Below are 8,317 nucleotides of genomic sequence, written 5' to 3'. Positions count from 1 at the left end.
CGTGGGAGGAAGAGGGGGCGGGGCTGGCCAGGACACAGGCGCTAAGAAGATAAATGGGATTTAAGGCGCGCAGATGGAGAGCTGAAGCCTGCCACTCTGTTGGAAAGGCCGGGTGGAGATTAGGGCCCGGCACGGGGAAGTGTGGTGCCCTCCGGGCAGAGGAAGGCAACTTGAGACCCTCCAGGGGAGGAGATGAAGCTCTGGGTTAAGCCTGGCTTTGCGGGGGGAAAGGAAGCGAGCTCGAGCCCCCTGGCAGACCGAGAAGACCCGGCTGGGAGGGGGCGCGCGCCGGCCGGGCTGGGGCTGGAGGCCGACGGGGAGTCCTGGCCACTGATCCTGGGACCAGGGTTCCCAGATCGGCTAGCTGGCCCGAAAAAGACCCCTTCCTCTCCGGATTTGCTGCCAGAGAACTCAGGAAAATGCGCCTGTTGCCGGGTTTCCAGGTGGCGCTGGTAGAGGAGACCCGGGGACTTAAGTCCCGTTGCACACCTGCGTGCTGATCTTCAAGCCAGCGAGACGAGAAGGCAGATACAACAAATAAACCAAGAGGGAATAAACCTTGAGGGAAACGCAGCCCTTGCCAGTTCCTGGGGAAACATCAAAGGCCCTAGGAAGTACTCCGCAGAGGGAGCCGAGGTCGCTGGCCCGCGGGACTTCGTGCTGGCCCGGCCCCACCTGGCAGCGTGGCAGAGGCTCCTGGCGTCCTGGCCCTTCATTGTTAACCTGGGTTTGGGGACCCGGAGGGAACAATGTTGACCAATGTATCTCCCTCCCCCCCACCCCCCAAAGATTTCTACTCCTCTTTTAGGAATGAAGTATCCCTCCTGGCTAGAGGGTTTGTACTGAGCCAGATCTAAGAATATGTTCCCTTCTGTGTTGGCATCCTCGGGTGTGCAGCTCTCCATAAAGAAATTCAAAGTCATGAGTCTTTGGAAGTCTTAGATGTCACACCAGAGCTTGTCCTTTTACACGGAGCTGGAGGAGAAAAGTCTTACAAACTGTGCTCTTCACTTCCAAGTTGATAACACACCCATGTCCAGGAGACGGGCCATGTGACTGTCCCCAAGGCTACTAGTCTCAAAGGTAGCAGAATCCTAGACCCTTAAGATCAGAGCCCCTAGAGGTCATCTAGGCCCCGCCTCCATTCTACACAGGAATCTGCCTTCTACATCCTTGGCTTGAACTCCACCTGTGACAAAGGGCATCTACCTTACCACCAGCCCAGAAGCTGGATAGCTCTTTTTACGAGAAAGGGATTTCTTATATCAGACCTCAGGTGGCACCCGGAACCAAGTTAACTATTACCATGAAGACACCTCCTATGTTGGTGTTGTGGTCTTTCCCACTTAAAAATGATTCTCCCTGCTGTAGAAATTGGAAGTAATACTAACCATTAATATTACGGCTAGAATTGACACAACACCTCCCATGTACCCGACCCTCTTTTTTTTTTTTTTTTAAGTTTTAAGAATTTATTACTTTTATTTTTAATTTGATTTAATGGCACATTTATATGATTTAATTTTTAATATCAAGTTTGCAAAATTCTTTTTTTTTTTTTTAAACATCTTTATTGGGGTATAATTGCTTTACAATGGTGTGTTAGTTTCCGCTCTATAACAAAGTGAATCAGCCATACATATACATATGTTCCCATATGTCTTCCCTCTTGCGTCTCCCTCCCTTCCACTCTCCCCATCCCACCCCTCCAGGCTGTCACAAAGCACCGAGCTAATATCCCTGTGCCTTGCGGCTGCTTCCCCCCAGCTATCTACCTTACTACGTTTGTTAGTGTGTATATGTCCATGACTCTCTCTCGCCCTGTCACAGCTCACCCTTCCCCCTCCCCATATCCTCAAGTCCGTTCTCCAGTAGGTCTGCATCTTTATTCCTATCTTACCCCTAGGTTCTTCATGACATTTTTTTTCCTTAAATTCCATATATATGTGTTAGCATACGGTATTTGTCTTTTTCTTTCTGACTTACTTCACTGAAGGGCTTTATAATCCCACTAACAACCATACCAGGTAGTTACTGTTATCAGCATTATCCCCATTTGACAGATGAGGAAACCGAAGCATGTAAAATTAGGTAACCTGCCCCAAAGCATGCAGCTCCTGAGAGCCAGAGCTCTGTCCAGGTGGTCTGGTTCTAGAGTCCAGACTTTTAAGAAGACAGGTGGAGAGCAGACACAGCAGTGGACCAAGAATCGTGAGATCTGGGGGTTTAATAGTAGGCTCTGCCTACAGTGCATCTTGGCAAAATGAAGGGGCCGGACGAAATCATCGCTAAGTTTCAGGGTTTGCTTTTTCTTTATTATCTAATAAAACAGCAACGTCTAATCCAAGCCATTTTTGCTCTGAATGTGCCTTTTCAAAGACCTGTACAAACTGTCCATGGCGAATTTTGCAAGCTTGAGTTTCAGCCTTCTTGCTGATATCCTCAGCAAGCACCCATACCACCTCCTCATCCCTGGCCCCGGGCCTCCCTTCCATCTTCTGCAGACGGCCATGGGCAAGTTGGAAGCTGGCTTGGCTTCTTCAGAGGCGCCTTTGTTTCTTCTTTGCAAGGATTACCTTTGATTATATTGTTATATTTTACTTTTGAGGGCTTCCATACGCTCTGGATTCTCAGGCTATCGAGATAAAACCTTACTTCTTGAGATCTACTTGTTACAAATCTAGGGCACATGTTAGACCCGACTTATTCCCTTCCTTTGCTAGTCAAACCACATCCCCCAAGGTTTTCTCTTCTTCTAGTTTGACAGCCAGTTTACAGCACTTGTAAATCTGATTAAAGACAAATGGAACACTTGTCTTTCACTCTCTTCCTGCCTTCTGGGAGGAGAGGAACTAAAGAGGGCAAAGAGTCTTTGAATGTTTCATTAAAAAAAAAAAAATCTGTTCAAATTCACTTGAGGTCTAAATTCAGTTAATAAGGTCACCAGCAGAAGAGTGACCTGCCTGCTTTGCTCAATATCATGGAAGAAAAGTATGATTTTTGCTCCATGGAATGGTTTTGGAGGCTGTTGGAAGAAAGTAGAGGCAAACTCACCAATTCTAGAATGTTTAGGAAGTCTGTAAATGAGAATGAAGAGAAGCCAGCTGCAAAGAAGCAGCTTTGGGTTTAATTAATTTTTTGAATAGGTTACATGTACATATAAAATTTGAAATGTGCATCAAGCAGAGTGTATAGTGAAAAATAAGTTTCCTTTTACCCCTTCCTGTCTCAGAAGCAACGACTATTATCAGTTTCTTGTGTATCCTTCTAGAGATAGTCTATGAACATACAAGCAGATATATATACACATACGTAACACAAACAGGAGCAGCTTGTACACAGTTTTTAACCCGAAGATGCTTCCAAATCAGCAGTAACAGATCTGCCTCCCTTTTACTAACTGCTGAATAATATTTTATGGTAGGATGTACAACAATCTGTTTGTTCTTCCTTCTGTTGTTTCCAGTTTCATTATTATAGACAAGTGAATGATCTTGAATGTATAACGGTTTGCACATGTTATAATAGACTGTAGGGTACATTTCTAGGCTAGCCATTGCTCAGCCAAAGGGTAAGCACCTTTTCATTATGATAGTTTGGCCAAATTTCCTCCCAACGGCATTATACAATTTACACTCCCACAAGCAATACACAAGCATGACTATTTGCACAAACTCTCACAAACACAGTATCTTATCAACCTAAAACTATATATTATACACATACATATTACATGTTTTAATAGACATACAACATATGAAGAAAAGTATACAAATATGAACTGTGCCAATTGATGAGTTATATCAAAGTGAGCACACATGTATAACTACCATCCAGACCAAGAACTAGAGCATGACCAGCACCCCCAGTAATCCCTCATCATGCTTCATATCACAAACCCGTGTCCCCTGCATCAGCAGGCGGACTCTCAACCACTGCGCCACCAGGGAAGCCCCTAGATGTATATTTTTGAAGAAGAAGAATGAGGAGAGTTCAAACCTCCCATTCACTTTTAATTAGAATACACAAATAAAAATAGATCAGCAAAAAGTGTAAACACTCTCCATCCATCCTCAGTATGAAACAAGCATTAATTAAGAGGTGATCCCATTATGTGCAAGGCCCTGTGCTGAGAACAGAATGACCACAGGAAGGAAAGGACGACAATGTCTCTCTTCTGCACCCAAGAAGACCACAGTTTTGTTGAGAGAAGACAGTTGTACACAAAACAGTGCAAAGGCAGCACCAGGGTAAGACTGCAACATGCTGTTGGTGTGTCAGGAGAGGAAGACCCTGTATTTCAAATAATAAGTTCTGTAATCATATACTATAAAATACAGCACTCAGCATCATGGGTGTTTAAAGCATGCTTATATACATAATAGGATTCACCAGGGACAGAACTGGAATTACCAAGGTATATCACCTGGTATTCCCAAACTTGTGGACAAAGTGGACAAAGCAAGATGCAGAACAGAGTGTGCAAGTGTTAACTGAGTGTGGGAAGGGGACTGAGGGGTCTGAGATGATGTTTTTACTACTTGTATTTTTAATCATAGGAATGTCTTTATTGGGGTTAAAAAGAAAGTATGAATGCATTTTAAAAGAATATAGGGCAGCCTAGGTGGAGTATCTGGTGGGACAGGAGGAATGGTAGGGACTGAGAAACCAAGAGAAGAGATACAGGCCCCAGACATCTTAGAAGGAGAGAAGAAGTTTGAGACAGGCAGTCAGTCCCTTCAAAGAGGAGGGGGCATGAAAGGCAGACCTCACAGATCATGTGATTCTGTCTGGTGCTGCCAGATTTAATGTAAGAAAGAGAGCAAGAGCTACCGTCTTCCTGGAAATGCAGGGAACCCTGCAGAACGTTGACGATGTTGGGGTCTCTATGACCTGTGAACCACACACAACACAGCAAAATGCGGGAGCCCCGCAGTGCTCAGCATACTATCGGGCATCTATTTCAAGAGCCGGCATGCAACTTCCAAATGCAGGGCTTGTCTGTGAAATGACACAGTCTCAAGAAAATCTCGGTGGACTAGAGGTCGGGAGACCTGCCCTCTGGCTCTAGCCCTGTCGGGAACAGTCGATGGGACATTAGTGATTCAATCAACCTCTTTAGACCTTATTTTTCTCCTCTATCAAATGACGGTGTTGGATGAGAGGATGTCTTCGCTAGTCCTGGGGCTCACAGTCTCAGCATCCGTGGAAGAACCTCTTTATTTTTCCCAGGATAGACAGATATCACTACTTAAAAACAGCAAGAACTCTTGCAAAAAGTTTATTCTCAGAAAAACTTTGAAGTTGGAAAGCAGGGTCTTGCTAAAAGAAAGAAAGAAAGAAGGGGGGAGAGAGAGAGAAAGGAAGGAAGGAAGAAAGAAAGAAAGAAAAAGAAAGGAAGGAAGGAAGGAAGGAAGAAAGGAAGGAAGAAAGAAAGAAAGAAAGGAAGGAAGAAAGGAAAGAAGACAGACGGCAGGACAAAAGCCTCTGAGAAGGCTCAGGACATCCAGACAGAGGAAATGGGGAGGTGTGAGAAAGGAGGGGCAGGGGAGACCAGTGTGGGGAGGTGGGTGTAGGAAGCAGAGGAATGCTGGCTCAGTTTCGGGGTTATTTAATGACAGTGCATTAAATAACCAGAAAATCCGGATTTTCTGATGCCAAGAGAAAACCTGTGGAAGGAAGCAAAGGCCAATATTTCCATCTGAGTTTGGTTATATCTGTATTTGGATGTTTCTTAAAGGAGGAAATGAGAAGAGGACTGGGAGATCTGAAGATCCAGTCTGTTGTCACCAAGTGGGAGGTGTCAAGGAGGTGCAAAATAGCTGAGTGAGAGGAGACTTGGCTTGTACCCAGCCCCCAGGGAGGAGAGGCGTGAAAGGAAAAGGTTTAAGCAAGAGAAGAAGTCGTGTAGCCTGTCAGGATAGCAGGGCTGCTGGAAGGAAAGAGGAATGGGACAGCTTCAAAGGAAAATCCAAAAAAATAAGAGGGATGGCTTAGATCCATGTTTTTAAGTTAATTGTTGATATAAAGAAAGATCAGGGCTTCCCTGGTGGCGCAGTGGTTGAGAGTCCGCCTGCCGATGCAGGGGACACAGGTTCGTGCCCCGGTCCAGGAAGATCCCACGTGCCGCGGAGCGGCTGGGCCTGTGAGCCATGGCCGCTGAGCTTGCGCGTCCGGAGCCTGTGCTCCGCAATGGGAGAGGCCACAACAGTGAGAGGCCCGCGTACAGGAAAAAAAAAAAGATCAATGGTAAAGGATGAGGGAGAAATTAGCCTTGGTTTCCTCCCCTGTATAATGGGATATAACACCTACTTTAAAGGCTGTGCCCATCAGATGGGATAACCCAGTGCACTATATATACCGTACCCTTGGCATTCACTAAATGTTGGCTTTATTTCATTCCATCACTCTCACATTTATCACAGAGACAAGCTAAGTCCTCTCCAGAGTTAAATTCCAGAAGCACTAGTGAATTACTGCTAGAATGGCAAATAAGACTCGAGACCAAAGATAAAGCTTTGATCCAGATACTTTCAATGTGAACTGGAAATAATGGAAAATCAAGTTGTGTGTTTTGGGACAATGAAAGATATCTCCCAAAAGATAATGATATAGTAGATAGGGATCCTCCAGGGAAGGAATAATGGCTGAGCCATCAAAACAAATAAAGATACACACAGGATACAACTACCACTGGTAGCACGCCAATTAGTCCTCTCTGCTCCTGGGAACACTGAGGCCCATTCGTATTTTCCTTCAGCTTTAGTGCCTCTTAATTGATCCAGTATGCGTGCTTTCCATGTTCCCTGTTTCCTTCCTTGCTTATTACTTATTATATTCCCTGGATGAGTCACATTGCCTCCCTGACATCAGTTTCCTGGGCTGAACTGAATGGAGCACAAGATCTTTCCCCACTGGGACATTCTTGAATCCACGTTTGGGCACAATGGCCCCAGGCACACCCTCCTCAATTATGTCCAGATCCCAACGGCTTATCCTGGGAAATGCTGCCATGGCTCTGGTGTCTGAGCTAAAGGAATAGACCAAAGTGGTTGCTGAGTCCAGATGATGGAAAAAAAAATCCAAGAAGCAGTTGGAGAATGTGCAAATGTTGACTCGCATGAAGAAGGCAGTCCTGAAAGTATTTGTGTGGTGAACAGAGAGGGATGGCTTTAATTGTTCTTTGGTTCTAGGCTCTATTTATAATCATGGGTTTAGTTGACACAACAGTAATAATAACACACAATTCAAGCTATTCACTTTTACTGAGATGAAAATCAGACAGTAGCAATACAATGACTTTGAATATGTAAGAAAGTGTCCCCATGGATCCCCACCCATGTAGGTATATACCTGGGCCCGTCTCAAACAGTAGAGAGCTATACGTAAGGAAATTAGGACAAAGAAGAAACCCAGAAGTCAAGGAAACGAAGTGGAAGATACAGAGAATGGGAAGAGCATTCTCACACGTTCCCGAAAGCCCACAGAATTAGCTCACAAGTTTGATAGCACGACTTCAAATTTTAACAATTTAACATATTAACAACCAGTCAAGTAGATAAACAAAATTACCAGTTCAAATAGGTGGCTCTTTACAGGTGTGCCCTTCTTTAAGAAATCTAAATATATGTAAAATATTTATTTGGGGGATGATTGGGATTTTTTCACAGCTTTTAAACAATTTTAGAAAGTAGTCACTACAGGGAAATTTTCCCAAATATTTTTGTTTTGTTTTGTTTTTGTTTTTGTTTTTTTGCGGTACGCGGGCCTCTCACTGTTGTGGCCTTTCCCGTTGCGGAGCACAGGCTCTGGACGCGCAGGCTCAGTGGCCATGGCTCACAGGCCCAGCCGCTCCGCAGCATGTGGCATCTTCCCGGACCGGGGCACGAACCCGTGTCCCCTGCATCGGCAGGCATACTCTCAACCACTGCGCCACCAGGGAAGCCCTTTCCCAAAAATTTTAATTGAAAGTAGAATAGACAAACTAAAGTGTTAGCTTCAGTTTCAATTTATATGTATTCAAATGCAAAAATAAAGCATTAGTTTTTTTAAAAATTTTATTTATTTATTTTTTTATTTATATTTTTGGCTGCGTTGGGTCTTCGTTGCTGTGCGTGGGCTTTCTCTAGTTGCGGCGAGCAGGAGCTACTGTTCGTTGCAGTTTGCGGGCTTCTCATTGCAGTGGCTTCTCTTGTTACGGAGCACGGGCTCCAGGTGCTTGGGCTTCAGTAGTTGTGGCACACGGGCTCTGTAGATGTGGCTCACGGGCTCTAGAGCACAGGCTCAGTAGTTGTGGTGCACGGGCTTAGCTGCTCCA

The sequence above is a fragment of the Neophocaena asiaeorientalis genome, unplaced genomic scaffold, assembly GCF_003031525.2.
Source record: "Neophocaena asiaeorientalis asiaeorientalis breed wild unplaced genomic scaffold, Neophocaena_asiaeorientalis_V1.1 scaffold229, whole genome shotgun sequence".
NCBI lineage: Eukaryota > Metazoa > Chordata > Mammalia > Artiodactyla > Phocoenidae > Neophocaena > Neophocaena asiaeorientalis.
Note: the sequence above shows the minus strand (reverse complement) of the source record.